Source organism: Rosa chinensis, chromosome 3, assembly GCF_002994745.2.
Source record: "Rosa chinensis cultivar Old Blush chromosome 3, RchiOBHm-V2, whole genome shotgun sequence".
NCBI classification, from domain to species: Eukaryota; Viridiplantae; Streptophyta; class Magnoliopsida; order Rosales; family Rosaceae; genus Rosa; species Rosa chinensis.
Genome location: NC_037090.1, coordinates 36,803,101 through 36,820,476, shown reverse-complemented (window position 1 = coordinate 36,820,476; position 17,376 = coordinate 36,803,101). Strand labels below are relative to the sequence as shown.

Sequence of the window (17,376 nt, the reverse complement as noted above, 5' to 3'; positions counted from 1 at the left end):
TTTTGTTCAAGCGCTCTAGAGAAGTGAGACGAAGCCTTTATATAAATTGATTCTGCATACACTAACGGGTGCGATCATACCAGCAATAATGCACCGGATCCCATCAGAACTCCGAAGTTAAGCTTGCTTGGGCGAGAGCAGTACTAGGATGGGTGACCTCCTGGGAAGTCCTCGTGTTGCACCCCTCTTTTTGCCTTTGATTTCTCATTTCACAATATTTTTTTTCCGCTCCTTTTGATTTCGGCTACTTTGCTCGTGCACCAATTCGGTCAAGCTCTTCTAAGGCTCATGCGACTTGCGCGGCGATCGTACACAGCAGGCATATATATATTAAGACGTCAAAAAGATTGGCCTTGGGCCTTGGGGCTCTTGGGCTCTGTTCGACCGAAGAATTATATTCTGACAACTCACTATTTTTTATTTTTATGAATAGCTAACAGAACGGGGACGGGGGCGGGGCTACCCTAGCCGGGCATGGAGGTGATGGAGATGGCGCAACGTACGGGACCCGACAAATCCCCTTTGTCGTTTTTGTTCAAGCGCTCTAGAGAAGTGAGACGAAGCCTTTATATAAATTGATTCTGCATACACTAACGGGTGCGATCATACCAGCAATAATGCACCGGATCCCATCAGAACTCCGAAGTTAAGCTTGCTTGGGCGAGAGCAGTACTAGGATGGGTGACCTCCTGGGAAGTCCTCGTGTTGCACCCCTCTTTTTGCCTTTGATTTCTCATTTCACAATATTTTTTTTTCCGCTCCTTTTGATTTCGGCTACTTTGCTCGTGCACCAATTCGGTCAAGCTCTTCTAAGGCTCATGCGACTTGCGCGGCGATCGTACACAGCAGGCATATATATATTAAGACGTCAAAAAGATTGGCCTTGGGCCTTGGGGCTCTTGGGCTCTGTTCGACCGAAGAATTATATTCTGACAACTCACTATTTTTTATTTTTATGAATAGCTAACAGAACGGGGACGGGGGCGGGGCTACCCTAGCCGGGCATGGAGGTGATGGAGATGGCGCAACGTACGGGACCCGACAAATCCCCTTTGTCGTTTTTGTTCAAGCGCTCTAGAGAAGTGAGACGAAGCCTTTATATAAATTGATTCTGCATACACTAACGGGTGCGATCATACCAGCAATAATGCACCGGATCCCATCAGAACTCCGAAGTTAAGCTTGCTTGGGCGAGAGCAGTACTAGGATGGGTGACCTCCTGGGAAGTCCTCGTGTTGCACCCCTCTTTTTGCCTTTGATTTCTCATTTCACAATATTTTTTTTTCCGCTCCTTTTGATTTCGGCTACTTTGCTCGTGCACCAATTCGGTCAAGCTCTTCTAAGGCTCATGCGACTTGCGCGGCGATCGTACACAGCAGGCATATATATATTAAGACGTCAAAAAGATTGGCCTTGGGCCTTGGGGCTCTTGGGCTCTGTTCGACCGAAGAATTATATTCTGACAACTCACTATTTTTTATTTTTATGAATAGCTAACAGAACGGGGACGGGGGCGGGGCTACCCTAGCCGGGCATGGAGGTGATGGAGATGGCGCAACGTACGGGACCCGACAAATCCCCTTTGTCGTTTTTGTTCAAGCGCTCTAGAGAAGTGAGACGAAGCCTTTATATAAATTGATTCTGCATACACTAACGGGTGCGATCATACCAGCAATAATGCACCGGATCCCATCAGAACTCCGAAGTTAAGCTTGCTTGGGCGAGAGCAGTACTAGGATGGGTGACCTCCTGGGAAGTCCTCGTGTTGCACCCCTCTTTTTGCCTTTGATTTCTCATTTCACAATATTTTTTTTTCCGCTCCTTTTGATTTCGGCTACTTTGCTCGTGCACCAATTCGGTCAAGCTCTTCTAAGGCTCATGCGACTTGCGCGGCGATCGTACACAGCAGGCATATATATATATTAAGACGTCAAAAAGATTGGCCTTGGGCCTTGGGGCTCTTGGGCTCTGTTCGACCGAAGAATTATATTCTGACAACTCACTATTTTTTATTTTTATGAATAGCTAACAGAACGGGGACGGGGGCGGGGCTACCCTAGCCGGGCATGGAGGTGATGGAGATGGCGCAACGTACGGGACCCGACAAATCCCCTTTGTCGTTTTTGTTCAAGCGCTCTAGAGAAGTGAGACGAAGCCTTTATATAAATTGATTCTGCATACACTAACGGGTGCGATCATACCAGCAATAATGCACCGGATCCCATCAGAACTCCGAAGTTAAGCTTGCTTGGGCGAGAGCAGTACTAGGATGGGTGACCTCCTGGGAAGTCCTCGTGTTGCACCCCTCTTTTTGCCTTTGATTTCTCATTTCACAATATTTTTTTTTCCGCTCCTTTTGATTTCGGCTACTTTGCTCGTGCACCAATTCGGTCAAGCTCTTCTAAGGCTCATGCGACTTGCGCGGCGATCGTACACAGCAGGCATATATATATATATTAAGACGTCAAAAAGATTGGCCTTGGGCCTTGGGGCTCTTGGGCTCTGTTCGACCGAAGAATTATATTCTGACAACTCACTATTTTTTATTTTTATGAATAGCTAACAGAACGGGGACGGGGGCGGGGCTACCCTAGCCGGGCATGGAGGTGATGGAGATGGCGCAACGTACGGGACCCGACAAATCCCCTTTGTCGTTTTTGTTCAAGCGCTCTAGAGAAGTGAGACGAAGCCTTTATATAAATTGATTCTGCATACACTAACGGGTGCGATCATACCAGCAATAATGCACCGGATCCCATCAGAACTCCGAAGTTAAGCTTGCTTGGGCGAGAGCAGTACTAGGATGGGTGACCTCCTGGGAAGTCCTCGTGTTGCACCCCTCTTTTTGCCTTTGATTTCTCATTTCACAATATTTTTTTTTCCGCTCCTTTTGATTTCGGCTACTTTGCTCGTGCACCAATTCGGTCAAGCTCTTCTAAGGCTCATGCGACTTGCGCGGCGATCGTACACAGCAGGCATATATATATATTAAGACGTCAAAAAGATTGGCCTTGGGCCTTGGGGCTCTTGGGCTCTGTTCGACCGAAGAATTATATTCTGACAACTCACTATTTTTTATTTTTATGAATAGCTAACAGAACGGGGACGGGGGCGGGGCTACCCTAGCCGGGCATGGAGGTGATGGAGATGGCGCAACGTACGGGACCCGACAAATCCCCTTTGTCGTTTTTGTTCAAGCGCTCTAGAGAAGTGAGACGAAGCCTTTATATAAATTGATTCTGCATACACTAACGGGTGCGATCATACCAGCAATAATGCACCGGATCCCATCAGAACTCCGAAGTTAAGCTTGCTTGGGCGAGAGCAGTACTAGGATGGGTGACCTCCTGGGAAGTCCTCGTGTTGCACCCCTCTTTTTGCCTTTGATTTCTCATTTCACAATATTTTTTTTTCCGCTCCTTTTGATTTCGGCTACTTTGCTCGTGCACCAATTCGGTCAAGCTCTTCTAAGGCTCATGCGACTTGCGCGGCGATCGTACACAGCAGGCATATATATATATATATTAAGACGTCAAAAAGATTGGCCTTGGGCCTTGGGGCTCTTGGGCTCTGTTCGACCGAAGAATTATATTCTGACAACTCACTATTTTTTATTTTTATGAATAGCTAACAGAACGGGGACGGGGGCGGGGCTACCCTAGCCGGGCATGGAGGTGATGGAGATGGCGCAACGTACGGGACCCGACAAATCCCCTTTGTCGTTTTTGTTCAAGCGCTCTAGAGAAGTGAGACGAAGCCTTTATATAAATTGATTCTGCATACACTAACGGGTGCGATCATACCAGCAATAATGCACCGGATCCCATCAGAACTCCGAAGTTAAGCTTGCTTGGGCGAGAGCAGTACTAGGATGGGTGACCTCCTGGGAAGTCCTCGTGTTGCACCCCTCTTTTTGCCTTTGATTTCTCATTTCACAATATTTTTTTTTCCGCTCCTTTTGATTTCGGCTACTTTGCTCGTGCACCAATTCGGTCAAGCTCTTCTAAGGCTCATGCGACTTGCGCGGCGATCGTACACAGCAGGCATATATATATATTAAGACGTCAAAAAGATTGGCCTTGGGCCTTGGGGCTCTTGGGCTCTGTTCGACCGAAGAATTATATTCTGACAACTCACTATTTTTTATTTTTATGAATAGCTAACAGAACGGGGACGGGGGCGGGGCTACCCTAGCCGGGCATGGAGGTGATGGAGATGGCGCAACGTACGGGACCCGACAAATCCCCTTTGTCGTTTTTGTTCAAGCGCTCTAGAGAAGTGAGACGAAGCCTTTATATAAATTGATTCTGCATACACTAACGGGTGCGATCATACCAGCAATAATGCACCGGATCCCATCAGAACTCCGAAGTTAAGCTTGCTTGGGCGAGAGCAGTACTAGGATGGGTGACCTCCTGGGAAGTCCTCGTGTTGCACCCCTCTTTTTGCCTTTGATTTCTCATTTCACAATATTTTTTTTTCCGCTCCTTTTGATTTCGGCTACTTTGCTCGTGCACCAATTCGGTCAAGCTCTTCTAAGGCTCATGCGACTTGCGCGGCGATCGTACACAGCAGGCATATATATATATATTAAGACGTCAAAAAGATTGGCCTTGGGCCTTGGGGCTCTTGGGCTCTGTTCGACCGAAGAATTATATTCTGACAACTCACTATTTTTTATTTTTATGAATAGCTAACAGAACGGGGACGGGGGCGGGGCTACCCTAGCCGGGCATGGAGGTGATGGAGATGGCGCAACGTACGGGACCCGACAAATCCCCTTTGTCGTTTTTGTTCAAGCGCTCTAGAGAAGTGAGACGAAGCCTTTATATAAATTGATTCTGCATACACTAACGGGTGCGATCATACCAGCAATAATGCACCGGATCCCATCAGAACTCCGAAGTTAAGCTTGCTTGGGCGAGAGCAGTACTAGGATGGGTGACCTCCTGGGAAGTCCTCGTGTTGCACCCCTCTTTTTGCCTTTGATTTCTCATTTCACAATATTTTTTTTTCCGCTCCTTTTGATTTCGGCTACTTTGCTCGTGCACCAATTCGGTCAAGCTCTTCTAAGGCTCATGCGACTTGCGCGGCGATCGTACACAGCAGGCATATATATATATATATTAAGACGTCAAAAAGATTGGCCTTGGGCCTTGGGGCTCTTGGGCTCTGTTCGACCGAAGAATTATATTCTGACAACTCACTATTTTTTATTTTTATGAATAGCTAACAGAACGGGGACGGGGGCGGGGCTACCCTAGCCGGGCATGGAGGTGATGGAGATGGCGCAACGTACGGGACCCGACAAATCCCCTTTGTCGTTTTTGTTCAAGCGCTCTAGAGAAGTGAGACGAAGCCTTTATATAAATTGATTCTGCATACACTAACGGGTGCGATCATACCAGCAATAATGCACCGGATCCCATCAGAACTCCGAAGTTAAGCTTGCTTGGGCGAGAGCAGTACTAGGATGGGTGACCTCCTGGGAAGTCCTCGTGTTGCACCCCTCTTTTTGCCTTTGATTTCTCATTTCACAATATTTTTTTTTCCGCTCCTTTTGATTTCGGCTACTTTGCTCGTGCACCAATTCGGTCAAGCTCTTCTAAGGCTCATGCGACTTGCGCGGCGATCGTACACAGCAGGCATATATATATATATATTAAGACGTCAAAAAGATTGGCCTTGGGCCTTGGGGCTCTTGGGCTCTGTTCGACCGAAGAATTATATTCTGACAACTCACTATTTTTTATTTTTATGAATAGCTAACAGAACGGGGACGGGGGCGGGGCTACCCTAGCCGGGCATGGAGGTGATGGAGATGGCGCAACGTACGGGACCCGACAAATCCCCTTTGTCGTTTTTGTTCAAGCGCTCTAGAGAAGTGAGACGAAGCCTTTATATAAATTGATTCTGCATACACTAACGGGTGCGATCATACCAGCAATAATGCACCGGATCCCATCAGAACTCCGAAGTTAAGCTTGCTTGGGCGAGAGCAGTACTAGGATGGGTGACCTCCTGGGAAGTCCTCGTGTTGCACCCCTCTTTTTGCCTTTGATTTCTCATTTCACAATATTTTTTTTTCCGCTCCTTTTGATTTCGGCTACTTTGCTCGTGCACCAATTCGGTCAAGCTCTTCTAAGGCTCATGCGACTTGCGCGGCGATCGTACACAGCAGGCATATATATATTAAGACGTCAAAAAGATTGGCCTTGGGCCTTGGGGCTCTTGGGCTCTGTTCGACCGAAGAATTATATTCTGACAACTCACTATTTTTTATTTTTATGAATAGCTAACAGAACGGGGACGGGGGCGGGGCTACCCTAGCCGGGCATGGAGGTGATGGAGATGGCGCAACGTACGGGACCCGACAAATCCCCTTTGTCGTTTTTGTTCAAGCGCTCTAGAGAAGTGAGACGAAGCCTTTATATAAATTGATTCTGCATACACTAACGGGTGCGATCATACCAGCAATAATGCACCGGATCCCATCAGAACTCCGAAGTTAAGCTTGCTTGGGCGAGAGCAGTACTAGGATGGGTGACCTCCTGGGAAGTCCTCGTGTTGCACCCCTCTTTTTGCCTTTGATTTCTCATTTCACAATATTTTTTTTTCCGCTCCTTTTGATTTCGGCTACTTTGCTCGTGCACCAATTCGGTCAAGCTCTTCTAAGGCTCATGCGACTTGCGCGGCGATCGTACACAGCAGGCATATATATATATATTAAGACGTCAAAAAGATTGGCCTTGGGCCTTGGGGCTCTTGGGCTCTGTTCGACCGAAGAATTATATTCTGACAACTCACTATTTTTTATTTTTATGAATAGCTAACAGAACGGGGACGGGGGCGGGGCTACCCTAGCCGGGCATGGAGGTGATGGAGATGGCGCAACGTACGGGACCCGACAAATCCCCTTTGTCGTTTTTGTTCAAGCGCTCTAGAGAAGTGAGACGAAGCCTTTATATAAATTGATTCTGCATACACTAACGGGTGCGATCATACCAGCAATAATGCACCGGATCCCATCAGAACTCCGAAGTTAAGCTTGCTTGGGCGAGAGCAGTACTAGGATGGGTGACCTCTGGGAAGTCCTCGTGTTGCACCCCTCTTTTTGCCTTTGATTTCTCATTTCACAATATTTTTTTTTCCGCTCCTTTTGATTTCGGCTACTTTGCTCGTGCACCAATTCGGTCAAGCTCTTCTAAGGCTCATGCGACTTGCGCGGCGATCGTACACAGCAGGCATATATATATATATTAAGACGTCAAAAAGATTGGCCTTGGGCCTTGGGGCTCTTGGGCTCTGTTCGACCGAAGAATTATATTCTGACAACTCACTATTTTTTATTTTTATGAATAGCTAACAGAACGGGGACGGGGGCGGGGCTACCCTAGCCGGGCATGGAGGTGATGGAGATGGCGCAACGTACGGGACCCGACAAATCCCCTTTGTCGTTTTTGTTCAAGCGCTCTAGAGAAGTGAGACGAAGCCTTTATATAAATTGATTCTGCATACACTAACGGGTGCGATCATACCAGCAATAATGCACCGGATCCCATCAGAACTCCGAAGTTAAGCTTGCTTGGGCGAGAGCAGTACTAGGATGGGTGACCTCCTGGGAAGTCCTCGTGTTGCACCCCTCTTTTTGCCTTTGATTTCTCATTTCACAATATTTTTTTTTCCGCTCCTTTTGATTTCGGCTACTTTGCTCGTGCACCAATTCGGTCAAGCTCTTCTAAGGCTCATGCGACTTGCGCGGCGATCGTACACAGCAGGCATATATATATATATTAAGACGTCAAAAAGATTGGCCTTGGGCCTTGGGGCTCTTGGGCTCTGTTCGACCGAAGAATTATATTCTGACAACTCACTATTTTTTATTTTTATGAATAGCTAACAGAACGGGGACGGGGGCGGGGCTACCCTAGCCGGGCATGGAGGTGATGGAGATGGCGCAACGTACGGGACCCGACAAATCCCCTTTGTCGTTTTTGTTCAAGCGCTCTAGAGAAGTGAGACGAAGCCTTTATATAAATTGATTCTGCATACACTAACGGGTGCGATCATACCAGCAATAATGCACCGGATCCCATCAGAACTCCGAAGTTAAGCTTGCTTGGGCGAGAGCAGTACTAGGATGGGTGACCTCCTGGGAAGTCCTCGTGTTGCACCCCTCTTTTTGCCTTTGATTTCTCATTTCACAATATTTTTTTTCCGCTCCTTTTGATTTCGGCTACTTTGCTCGTGCACCAATTCGGTCAAGCTCTTCTAAGGCTCATGCGACTTGCGCGGCGATCGTACACAGCAGGCATATATATATATATATTAAGACGTCAAAAAGATTGGCCTTGGGCCTTGGGGCTCTTGGGCTCTGTTCGACCGAAGAATTATATTCTGACAACTCACTATTTTTTATTTTTATGAATAGCTAACAGAACGGGGACGGGGGCGGGGCTACCCTAGCCGGGCATGGAGGTGATGGAGATGGCGCAACGTACGGGACCCGACAAATCCCCTTTGTCGTTTTTGTTCAAGCGCTCTAGAGAAGTGAGACGAAGCCTTTATATAAATTGATTCTGCATACACTAACGGGTGCGATCATACCAGCAATAATGCACCGGATCCCATCAGAACTCCGAAGTTAAGCTTGCTTGGGCGAGAGCAGTACTAGGATGGGTGACCTCCTGGGAAGTCCTCGTGTTGCACCCCTCTTTTTGCCTTTGATTTCTCATTTCACAATATTTTTTTTTCCGCTCCTTTTGATTTCGGCTACTTTGCTCGTGCACCAATTCGGTCAAGCTCTTCTAAGGCTCATGCGACTTGCGCGGCGATCGTACACAGCAGGCATATATATATATATATTAAGACGTCAAAAAGATTGGCCTTGGGCCTTGGGGCTCTTGGGCTCTGTTCGACCGAAGAATTATATTCTGACAACTCACTATTTTTTATTTTTATGAATAGCTAACAGAACGGGGACGGGGGCGGGGCTACCCTAGCCGGGCATGGAGGTGATGGAGATGGCGCAACGTACGGGACCCGACAAATCCCCTTTGTCGTTTTTGTTCAAGCGCTCTAGAGAAGTGAGACGAAGCCTTTATATAAATTGATTCTGCATACACTAACGGGTGCGATCATACCAGCAATAATGCACCGGATCCCATCAGAACTCCGAAGTTAAGCTTGCTTGGGCGAGAGCAGTACTAGGATGGGTGACCTCCTGGGAAGTCCTCGTGTTGCACCCCTCTTTTTGCCTTTGATTTCTCATTTCACAATATTTTTTTTTCCGCTCCTTTTGATTTCGGCTACTTTGCTCGTGCACCAATTCGGTCAAGCTCTTCTAAGGCTCATGCGACTTGCGCGGCGATCGTACACAGCAGGCATATATATATATATATTAAGACGTCAAAAAGATTGGCCTTGGGCCTTGGGGCTCTTGGGCTCTGTTCGACCGAAGAATTATATTCTGACAACTCACTATTTTTTATTTTTATGAATAGCTAACAGAACGGGGACGGGGGCGGGGCTACCCTAGCCGGGCATGGAGGTGATGGAGATGGCGCAACGTACGGGACCCGACAAATCCCCTTTGTCGTTTTTGTTCAAGCGCTCTAGAGAAGTGAGACGAAGCCTTTATATAAATTGATTCTGCATACACTAACGGGTGCGATCATACCAGCAATAATGCACCGGATCCCATCAGAACTCCGAAGTTAAGCTTGCTTGGGCGAGAGCAGTACTAGGATGGGTGACCTCCTGGGAAGTCCTCGTGTTGCACCCCTCTTTTTGCCTTTGATTTCTCATTTCACAATATTTTTTTTTCCGCTCCTTTTGATTTCGGCTACTTTGCTCGTGCACCAATTCGGTCAAGCTCTTCTAAGGCTCATGCGACTTGCGCGGCGATCGTACACAGCAGGCATATATATATATATATTAAGACGTCAAAAAGATTGGCCTTGGGCCTTGGGGCTCTTGGGCTCTGTTCGACCGAAGAATTATATTCTGACAACTCACTATTTTTTATTTTTATGAATAGCTAACAGAACGGGGACGGGGGCGGGGCTACCCTAGCCGGGCATGGAGGTGATGGAGATGGCGCAACGTACGGGACCCGACAAATCCCCTTTGTCGTTTTTGTTCAAGCGCTCTAGAGAAGTGAGACGAAGCCTTTATATAAATTGATTCTGCATACACTAACGGGTGCGATCATACCAGCAATAATGCACCGGATCCCATCAGAACTCCGAAGTTAAGCTTGCTTGGGCGAGAGCAGTACTAGGATGGGTGACCTCCTGGGAAGTCCTCGTGTTGCACCCCTCTTTTTGCCTTTGATTTCTCATTTCACAATATTTTTTTTTCCGCTCCTTTTGATTTCGGCTACTTTGCTCGTGCACCAATTCGGTCAAGCTCTTCTAAGGCTCATGCGACTTGCGCGGCGATCGTACACAGCAGGCATATATATATATATATATTAAGACGTCAAAAAGATTGGCCTTGGGCCTTGGGGCTCTTGGGCTCTGTTCGACCGAAGAATTATATTCTGACAACTCACTATTTTTTATTTTTATGAATAGCTAACAGAACGGGGACGGGGGCGGGGCTACCCTAGCCGGGCATGGAGGTGATGGAGATGGCGCAACGTACGGGACCCGACAAATCCCCTTTGTCGTTTTTGTTCAAGCGCTCTAGAGAAGTGAGACGAAGCCTTTATATAAATTGATTCTGCATACACTAACGGGTGCGATCATACCAGCAATAATGCACCGGATCCCATCAGAACTCCGAAGTTAAGCTTGCTTGGGCGAGAGCAGTACTAGGATGGGTGACCTCCTGGGAAGTCCTCGTGTTGCACCCCTCTTTTTGCCTTTGATTTCTCATTTCACAATATTTTTTTTTCCGCTCCTTTTGATTTCGGCTACTTTGCTCGTGCACCAATTCGGTCAAGCTCTTCTAAGGCTCATGCGACTTGCGCGGCGATCGTACACAGCAGGCATATATATATATATATTAAGACGTCAAAAAGATTGGCCTTGGGCCTTGGGGCTCTTGGGCTCTGTTCGACCGAAGAATTATATTCTGACAACTCACTATTTTTTATTTTTATGAATAGCTAACAGAACGGGGACGGGGGCGGGGCTACCCTAGCCGGGCATGGAGGTGATGGAGATGGCGCAACGTACGGGACCCGACAAATCCCCTTTGTCGTTTTTGTTCAAGCGCTCTAGAGAAGTGAGACGAAGCCTTTATATAAATTGATTCTGCATACACTAACGGGTGCGATCATACCAGCAATAATGCACCGGATCCCATCAGAACTCCGAAGTTAAGCTTGCTTGGGCGAGAGCAGTACTAGGATGGGTGACCTCCTGGGAAGTCCTCGTGTTGCACCCCTCTTTTTGCCTTTGATTTCTCATTTCACAATATTTTTTTTTCCGCTCCTTTTGATTTCGGCTACTTTGCTCGTGCACCAATTCGGTCAAGCTCTTCTAAGGCTCATGCGACTTGCGCGGCGATCGTACACAGCAGGCATATATATATATATATTAAGACGTCAAAAAGATTGGCCTTGGGCCTTGGGGCTCTTGGGCTCTGTTCGACCGAAGAATTATATTCTGACAACTCACTATTTTTTATTTTTATGAATAGCTAACAGAACGGGGACGGGGGCGGGGCTACCCTAGCCGGGCATGGAGGTGATGGAGATGGCGCAACGTACGGGACCCGACAAATCCCCTTTGTCGTTTTTGTTCAAGCGCTCTAGAGAAGTGAGACGAAGCCTTTATATAAATTGATTCTGCATACACTAACGGGTGCGATCATACCAGCAATAATGCACCGGATCCCATCAGAACTCCGAAGTTAAGCTTGCTTGGGCGAGAGCAGTACTAGGATGGGTGACCTCCTGGGAAGTCCTCGTGTTGCACCCCTCTTTTTGCCTTTGATTTCTCATTTCACAATATTTTTTTTTCCGCTCCTTTTGATTTCGGCTACTTTGCTCGTGCACCAATTCGGTCAAGCTCTTCTAAGGCTCATGCGACTTGCGCGGCGATCGTACACAGCAGGCATATATATATATTAAGACGTCAAAAAGATTGGCCTTGGGCCTTAGGGCTCTTGGGCTCTGTTCGACCGAAGAATTATATTCTGACAACTCACTATTTTTTATTTTTATGAATAGCTAACAGAACGGGGACGGGGGCGGGGCTACCCTAGCCGGGCATGGAGGTGATGGAGATGGCGCAACGTACGGGACCCGAAAAATCCCCTTTGTCGTTTTTGTTCAAGCGCTCTAGAGAAGTGAGACGAAGCCTTTATATAAATTGATTCTGCATACACTAACGGGTGCGATCATACCAGCAATAATGCACCGGATCCCATCAGAACTCCGAAGTTAAGCTTGCTTGGGCGAGAGCAGTACTAGGATGGGTGACCTCCTGGGAAGTCCTCGTGTTGCACCCCTCTTTTTGCCTTTGATTTCTCATTTCACAATATTTTTTTTTCCGCTCCTTTTGATTTCGGCTACTTTGCTCGTGCACCAATTCGGTCAAGCTCTTCTAAGGCTCATGCGACTTGCGCGGCGATCGTACACAGCAGGCATATATATATATTAAGACGTCAAAAAGATTGGCCTTGGGCCTTGGGGCTCTTGGGCTCTGTTCGACCGAAGAATTATATTCTGACAACTCACTATTTTTTATTTTTATGAATAGCTAACAGAACGGGGACGGGGGCGGGGCTACCCTAGCCGGGCATGGAGGTGATGGAGATGGCGCAACGTACGGGACCCGACAAATCCCCTTTGTCGTTTTTGTTCAAGCGCTCTAGAGAAGTGAGACGAAGCCTTTATATAAATTGATTCTGCATACACTAACGGGTGCGATCATACCAGCAATAATGCACCGGATCCCATCAGAACTCCGAAGTTAAGCTTGCTTGGGCGAGAGCAGTACTAGGATGGGTGACCTCCTGGGAATTCCTCGTGTTGCACCCCTCTTTTTGCCTTTGATTTCTCATTTCACAATATTTTTTTTTCCGCTCCTTTTGATTTCGGCTACTTTGCTCGTGCACCAATTCGGTCAAGCTCTTCTAAGGCTCATGCGACTTGCGCGGCGATCGTACACAGCAGGCATATATATATATATATATTAAGACGTCAAAAAGATTGGCCTTGGGCCTTGGGGCTCTTGGGCCCTGTTCGACCGAAGAATTATATTCTGACAGCTCACTATTTTTTATTTTTATGAATAGCTAACAGAACGGGGACGGGGGCGGGGCTACCCTAGCCGGGCATGGAGGTGATGGAGATGGCGCAACGTACGGGACCCGACAAATCCCCTTTGTCGTTTTTGTTCAAGCGCTCTAGAGAAGTGAGACGAAGCCTTTATATAAATTGATTCTGCATACACTAACGGGTGCGATCATACCAGCAATAATGCACCGGATCCCATCAGAACTCCGAAGTTAAGCTTGCTTGGGCGAGAGCAGTACTAGGATGGGTGACCTCCTGGGAAGTCCTCGTGTTGCACCCCTCCTTTTGCCTTTGATTTCTCATTTCACAATATTTTTTTTTCCGCTCCTTTTGATTTCGGCTACTTTGCTCGTGCACCAATTCGGTCAAGCTCTTCTAAGGCTCATGCGACTTGCGCGGCGATCGTACACAGCAGGCATATATATATTAAGACGTCAAAAAGATTGGCCTTGGGCCTTGGGGCTCTTGGGCTCTGTTCGACCGAAGAATTATATTCTGACAACTCACTATTTTTTATTTTTATGAATAGCTAACAGAACGGGGACGGGGGCGGGGTTACCCTAGCCGGGCATGGAGGTGATGGAGATGGCGTGATACGCTCAAAGCAAGCATATAATTTAACCCTAGAAATATCATTAGTATTATAAGCAAGTAGGGATCGTTCTATTCCGGGGATTGAGGGTACACCTGTCAATGTAAGACAATTTAAACAATTAAAATAAAACAAAGTATAGTATTCACACATATACATATTATTTACGAATTCAAAAGGGGTTTTAGGGTTTGGTTTTCGAAAATTAAAAACAAGAATTAAAACTAAGTATGAACAAAAACACAAATACAAGAATGATATGTAAGAAACAAAGATTAAAACCAAGTTCATGATTGAATTCGAATTAACTTCATATTGTTCTTCCAAGTCATGTGAAAGGAATTGATCATGTGAAACATTCGAAAGCAAACGATTTCCCATATTTTACTTTTCAACGCTAATTAATCTAAATGAAAGCACATAGATTAATCCTATCAAACATGTAATCAAACCCTAGAAAGCTAGTCAATCATACATGTTCAACGCAAGAAGTTCAAGGAAAGGCTATCAACTCAAGTGTACAACTTAGTATGAATAAGTTCACCTAATTGCAATCCTCTTCAATTGAATTCGATTTTTGTCCAAAACCTTTACTACTTTGATTCAAGTTTACACAAAACGAAAAGTCGATTTCATGTTCTTAAACCTAGCACCAATTATATCAAAACCCTAAGTGTTTGCAACCACATAAGATTAAAATACAAAAGTTATCTATAAAGCAAATTCAATCGAACAATCACACATAAGCAACTATGGAATCACAACATAGAAATCGAAAATCCTTTATTCAATCATAAAATTTCAGATTATAAACCTTGTTCAAACATAAACGTTAACTAGAACAACATCCAACGAAATCAAACAAGGAGAATCAAAAGTGATTACAAGAAAGAAGGTTGAATTACACCGTGAATGGAGAGATGGATGAATAACTCGAATGATGAACTAATGAAACTCGAAAGCAAGCTTCAAAGTACACGGCTTCAAGGTGGAATGGATGATGATGCTCACGGCCTAAGCTTGCTTCTTCCTTCCTTGCTTGAAAACGCCAAAAGTTGCACTAGAGAATGGAGAGAGCTTCCGCGCGTAGAGAGAATTTTCTGAATTGTAAAAGTGGTGGTTGGAACGTCTAGGGTGAGTGTATATATAGGGAACGGCATGTCTTGGCTTCCAAGCCGTGAGTTTTCTGATTTATTTACCAAGGAATTAAATTAATAATTCCACATGCCTTCCACCAATGAGAAATTGCCAAGTAAGCCCTAGTGTGTCATCCAACCAATCATAAAACTCCAAGGAGATACCCTAATATATTCTTGCCGAAATTCCTTGAATATTTTCTGATTTTCTTCTTGATATTTCGGCCAAAACATGCTTAGGGTTTCTAGGAATGAACCTAGACGCAATTTGGTCTCTTTCTTGATTTCTTTCCTTAAACTCCACCCTAGAAAATCTCTTGCGTAATCTTTGATTCTTCCCTTGATTTTTCACGCCACTTTTGCCTCCTCCTTTTGATTTTCACGGCAATGCAACCCTAGGGTTTCCTCCATGCGTCACAAACCCTAATTCCATGGGCTTTTGATGGGCCTTGATCCATTTTGCCGAAAATCCATAGAGTTCTTGGGCCTCGTTGCTTCAACTTCAAGTCTTCTCATCTTCCAACGCAAAACTCATCATTTTTCCATTTCTTTTTCATGGTTGCGTTGGAAACTTGCTCGGAAAGCCTTCCTCCATTTCGCAGGGTTTCCTAGTTGGATTAGGAAAGCTTGTTTCTTCATTTCTGCTCAAATGTGTGGCCCAATTCTTCCCATATTCGTTCGTCTTGATGTTCGCAAGCTCCTCTTTCCATTCGTGCATTCATTTCCACTTTTTAGCTCGGAGGTCCTGAAAATAGAAACTAATATGAAAAATGGAAACTTACCTAATTTGAAAAATAGAAACTTTCTAAAATTGAGAAATGGAAAGTTTCTAAAAATGAAAAATAGAAACTTACTAAAAATGAGAAATGAGAAATGAGAAATGAGAAATGAGAAATGAAAAATGAGAAATGAGAAATGAAAAATGAAAAATGAGAAATGAAGACAAAAATGGAAACTTTCTACAATAAGGAACTTTCCCAATCAAAGAATGGAAACTTTCCCAAACAGGGATTTTTCAAGGAAATGGCGCAGAAAAATGTAGGGAAATGCAGTTAAAACGTCGCATTAAAATGCTCCTATCAAATTCCCCCACACTTAGCTTTTGCTAGTCCCTTAGCAAAATCACAACACAGACACGACTACGACTCAACGAAAATTTAAAGACTTGACACATAACAGACTCTATTGCCCTTTAACTTTTTGTCTCAGCAATCTCTTACTTTCATAACACCAAGATTAGCACTTCACCAAGAATCAATGTTTAGGCATTCGAGAGTTAATTAAAACACATAAGTTACACATACACAAGTAGGACTTGGTTGGAACAATGGTGATGGTTTCTGTTAAGCATGTTTCAAACAAGTATGATTCAAATCCTCACAAAGTATATCCACTCTTTCTTCTCTCAGATCATGGCAATGCTTAAAAGCTTATACACTCAAGTATATGTGAAAGATAGCAAGTGTATCACATAATGCAAGAAACGAAAGCACATGTATAATTTTCTTTTAAAGATCTCATGAAAGATATCAACTACTTGCACAGATGGACCCAAGCCATAGGTTCAACTCTTGTAACTCATCTCCACATCAAGGACTGTCCCATCTTAAGGATCAAGAAGGTCTTATCAAAGGTTGTAATGGGGCCATGGCTCAAGGTTTTATAGAAACGAAGGGTAAGGAATTTAACAAAGTGTCCTAAAAACCTAGTAGAGCTTATGTAAATGTAGAGAGACTTCTAGAACTCCACCAAGTATGCAAAAACGTCACTATCCCATGGGGGCGTTATAAAGGGGCCTAATGTCTTCATGTTGGGCCCAAACTTCACTCTAAACTTCCTTTGGTCTCTAGTGAGTTGGACAAAGGCCAAATTTTTCTGTAATGGGCCTTCAAATCAAAGTAAACTCCAAACTCACCAAGTATGGGGGACTAAAATCCATTGATATTTCTTTCTTTTTCTTTTTCTAGCCGTACACTTTTTCTTTTTCACTTTCTTTTTCTCGGCTTTTTCATACATTTTTCTCTTATGGACAAGTCTACCCCCACACTTGAGCTTTCACCTCTTCTTATTCTTCATTATGGACGCCAAAAATCTTCAAGTAAAGTCTCAGTTTAGCTCCACTAAGTTCTTAGAACAAAGGGTAGGGTTATAGCTATACTAAGTTTTAGGTTAAAGATTTTTAAGGGTGATGAAAGAAAAGGCTTAACGTAGGCTCAAAGGGGTTTATCTAAGGGAGTCCCACGACGGGCACAAATATGGACACAGGTTTATATGGCAATGGTGGTAGTTCCTAGGTTGCCTCTATCCTTTCCAGAATCAGGGCCATGTATTGATATAACGTCTCAACAAGCACAAGAGTGAATTCTAGCATTCTCTAGTCCATCAAACTTAATCTA

General features: G+C 45.1%; 26 non-coding genes across 26 annotated transcripts; all 26 read left to right on the top strand.

Moving 5' to 3' along the window:
- Nucleotides 1-66: 66 nt before the first annotated feature.
- On the top strand, nucleotides 67-185 carry LOC112195640. The gene has a single exon (XR_002934700.1). It is a non-coding gene; the product is annotated as a 5S ribosomal RNA (ribosomal RNA).
- Nucleotides 186-595: 410 nt separating this feature from the next.
- Nucleotides 596-714, top strand: LOC112195639. Its single transcript, XR_002934699.1, has one exon. It is a non-coding gene; the product is annotated as a 5S ribosomal RNA (ribosomal RNA).
- Nucleotides 715-1,125: 411 nt separating this feature from the next.
- Nucleotides 1,126-1,244, top strand: LOC112195638. Its single transcript, XR_002934698.1, has one exon. It is a non-coding gene; the product is annotated as a 5S ribosomal RNA (ribosomal RNA).
- Nucleotides 1,245-1,655: 411 nt separating this feature from the next.
- LOC112195637 lies at nucleotides 1,656-1,774 on the top strand. The gene has a single exon (XR_002934696.1). It is a non-coding gene; the product is annotated as a 5S ribosomal RNA (ribosomal RNA).
- A 413-nt stretch (nucleotides 1,775-2,187) lies between these two features.
- Nucleotides 2,188-2,306, top strand: LOC112195636. The gene has a single exon (XR_002934695.1). It is a non-coding gene; the product is annotated as a 5S ribosomal RNA (ribosomal RNA).
- A 415-nt stretch (nucleotides 2,307-2,721) lies between these two features.
- Nucleotides 2,722-2,840, top strand: LOC112195635. The gene has a single exon (XR_002934694.1). It is a non-coding gene; the product is annotated as a 5S ribosomal RNA (ribosomal RNA).
- Nucleotides 2,841-3,253: 413 nt separating this feature from the next.
- Nucleotides 3,254-3,372, top strand: LOC112195634. The gene has a single exon (XR_002934693.1). It is a non-coding gene; the product is annotated as a 5S ribosomal RNA (ribosomal RNA).
- A 417-nt stretch (nucleotides 3,373-3,789) lies between these two features.
- On the top strand, nucleotides 3,790-3,908 carry LOC112195633. The gene has a single exon (XR_002934692.1). It is a non-coding gene; the product is annotated as a 5S ribosomal RNA (ribosomal RNA).
- Nucleotides 3,909-4,321: 413 nt separating this feature from the next.
- Nucleotides 4,322-4,440, top strand: LOC112195632. The gene has a single exon (XR_002934690.1). It is a non-coding gene; the product is annotated as a 5S ribosomal RNA (ribosomal RNA).
- Nucleotides 4,441-4,855: 415 nt separating this feature from the next.
- LOC112195630 lies at nucleotides 4,856-4,974 on the top strand. The gene has a single exon (XR_002934688.1). It is a non-coding gene; the product is annotated as a 5S ribosomal RNA (ribosomal RNA).
- Nucleotides 4,975-5,391: 417 nt separating this feature from the next.
- Nucleotides 5,392-5,510, top strand: LOC112195629. Its single transcript, XR_002934687.1, has one exon. It is a non-coding gene; the product is annotated as a 5S ribosomal RNA (ribosomal RNA).
- A 417-nt stretch (nucleotides 5,511-5,927) lies between these two features.
- LOC112195628 lies at nucleotides 5,928-6,046 on the top strand. The gene has a single exon (XR_002934686.1). It is a non-coding gene; the product is annotated as a 5S ribosomal RNA (ribosomal RNA).
- A 411-nt stretch (nucleotides 6,047-6,457) lies between these two features.
- Nucleotides 6,458-6,576, top strand: LOC112195627. Its single transcript, XR_002934684.1, has one exon. It is a non-coding gene; the product is annotated as a 5S ribosomal RNA (ribosomal RNA).
- A 415-nt stretch (nucleotides 6,577-6,991) lies between these two features.
- LOC112195521 lies at nucleotides 6,992-7,109 on the top strand. Its single transcript, XR_002934584.1, has one exon. It is a non-coding gene; the product is annotated as a 5S ribosomal RNA (ribosomal RNA).
- Nucleotides 7,110-7,524: 415 nt separating this feature from the next.
- On the top strand, nucleotides 7,525-7,643 carry LOC112195626. The gene has a single exon (XR_002934683.1). It is a non-coding gene; the product is annotated as a 5S ribosomal RNA (ribosomal RNA).
- Nucleotides 7,644-8,058: 415 nt separating this feature from the next.
- On the top strand, nucleotides 8,059-8,177 carry LOC112195625. The gene has a single exon (XR_002934682.1). It is a non-coding gene; the product is annotated as a 5S ribosomal RNA (ribosomal RNA).
- A 416-nt stretch (nucleotides 8,178-8,593) lies between these two features.
- On the top strand, nucleotides 8,594-8,712 carry LOC112195618. The gene has a single exon (XR_002934674.1). It is a non-coding gene; the product is annotated as a 5S ribosomal RNA (ribosomal RNA).
- Nucleotides 8,713-9,129: 417 nt separating this feature from the next.
- Nucleotides 9,130-9,248, top strand: LOC112195607. The gene has a single exon (XR_002934660.1). It is a non-coding gene; the product is annotated as a 5S ribosomal RNA (ribosomal RNA).
- A 417-nt stretch (nucleotides 9,249-9,665) lies between these two features.
- Nucleotides 9,666-9,784, top strand: LOC112195595. The gene has a single exon (XR_002934648.1). It is a non-coding gene; the product is annotated as a 5S ribosomal RNA (ribosomal RNA).
- Nucleotides 9,785-10,201: 417 nt separating this feature from the next.
- Nucleotides 10,202-10,320, top strand: LOC112195584. The gene has a single exon (XR_002934637.1). It is a non-coding gene; the product is annotated as a 5S ribosomal RNA (ribosomal RNA).
- A 419-nt stretch (nucleotides 10,321-10,739) lies between these two features.
- On the top strand, nucleotides 10,740-10,858 carry LOC112195571. Its single transcript, XR_002934629.1, has one exon. It is a non-coding gene; the product is annotated as a 5S ribosomal RNA (ribosomal RNA).
- A 417-nt stretch (nucleotides 10,859-11,275) lies between these two features.
- Nucleotides 11,276-11,394, top strand: LOC112195559. Its single transcript, XR_002934618.1, has one exon. It is a non-coding gene; the product is annotated as a 5S ribosomal RNA (ribosomal RNA).
- A 417-nt stretch (nucleotides 11,395-11,811) lies between these two features.
- LOC112195548 lies at nucleotides 11,812-11,930 on the top strand. Its single transcript, XR_002934605.1, has one exon. It is a non-coding gene; the product is annotated as a 5S ribosomal RNA (ribosomal RNA).
- Nucleotides 11,931-12,343: 413 nt separating this feature from the next.
- Nucleotides 12,344-12,462, top strand: LOC112195538. Its single transcript, XR_002934599.1, has one exon. It is a non-coding gene; the product is annotated as a 5S ribosomal RNA (ribosomal RNA).
- A 413-nt stretch (nucleotides 12,463-12,875) lies between these two features.
- LOC112195498 lies at nucleotides 12,876-12,994 on the top strand. Its single transcript, XR_002934562.1, has one exon. It is a non-coding gene; the product is annotated as a 5S ribosomal RNA (ribosomal RNA).
- Nucleotides 12,995-13,413: 419 nt separating this feature from the next.
- On the top strand, nucleotides 13,414-13,532 carry LOC112195527. The gene has a single exon (XR_002934589.1). It is a non-coding gene; the product is annotated as a 5S ribosomal RNA (ribosomal RNA).
- The last annotated feature ends 3,844 nt before the right edge of the window (nucleotides 13,533-17,376 follow it).